A 909-nucleotide genomic window follows, 5' to 3' on the forward strand; every position below is an offset into this window, starting at 1 on the left:
ACACTAACCTGAGAGTGCGAGTAATCATAAAAATTCTGGAGGTTTGTCATGTTTTGATTTTCCAACAGAGTTTATTCAACGCTTGGCCAATTGCATTTGGCAGTTAAATAAATTTACTATCCGCGCCAAGAGATTTCAACGGGTGACCATCAATGAAGATCTACTGCAGGTCACCCCAGTAAACAACAAAAGTGCTTCGGCGAAATATATTCGTTTTTTCACACTACAAGAACCATTACTAGTACCATTCAGATAAAGTTATAAGCAAAATTTTAGGAACACGAAGAGAACACGAGTTCCCCCTCTTAACTTTTCTTTTTCAATTAATTCACTATTTCCAAACTTGGTTATGGGCAACCCTGAGGAATTTTAAATCGGCGCCAAAGGTAACATTTCCCAGCGTTTGCTAAACGACACTGGTCACTTCTAACGTAAATACCTTTTACTGCCACAAAGTTAGTTTTGAAATGATCTTAGGTTGGTTCAAAGGTGTTAAAGTTTAACATAGTGACGAGTAATTTAACTTTCCTTTTTCTAAAGCAAATGAAATCCAATTAGAGCTTTCGAATGCGGAACAGACCCTTAGCCAAGCACAATTCGCCCAGACTCCGCCTACCAGTGTAGATGAAAGGCATATTTTAAATACTTTAACGCACTTCCACTCGTGAAGGCGACTATCCCTTACCGCAGGATTCTTACATCAGAAGAACCAAACAGCAAAGTATGGCTAGTGAGAATCTTACTCAAGTTTTATGATGAACGGCCGAATTTACCAAACTACCTTAACTTTGAATAGATTGGTTCAAGCCGACATAACGCTTACTACCGTTCTCTAGCAATTAGCTACCCGACATGTTCTCTCTCCAAGAGGAAGCAGGGGTGGACCGAACGAGAAAGCAGAACAAACCA

The sequence above is a fragment of the Pocillopora damicornis genome, chromosome 4 (assembly GCF_964200805.1).
Source record: "Pocillopora damicornis chromosome 4, jaPocDami1.2, whole genome shotgun sequence".
Classification (NCBI taxonomy): Eukaryota; Metazoa; Cnidaria; class Anthozoa; order Scleractinia; family Pocilloporidae; genus Pocillopora; species Pocillopora damicornis.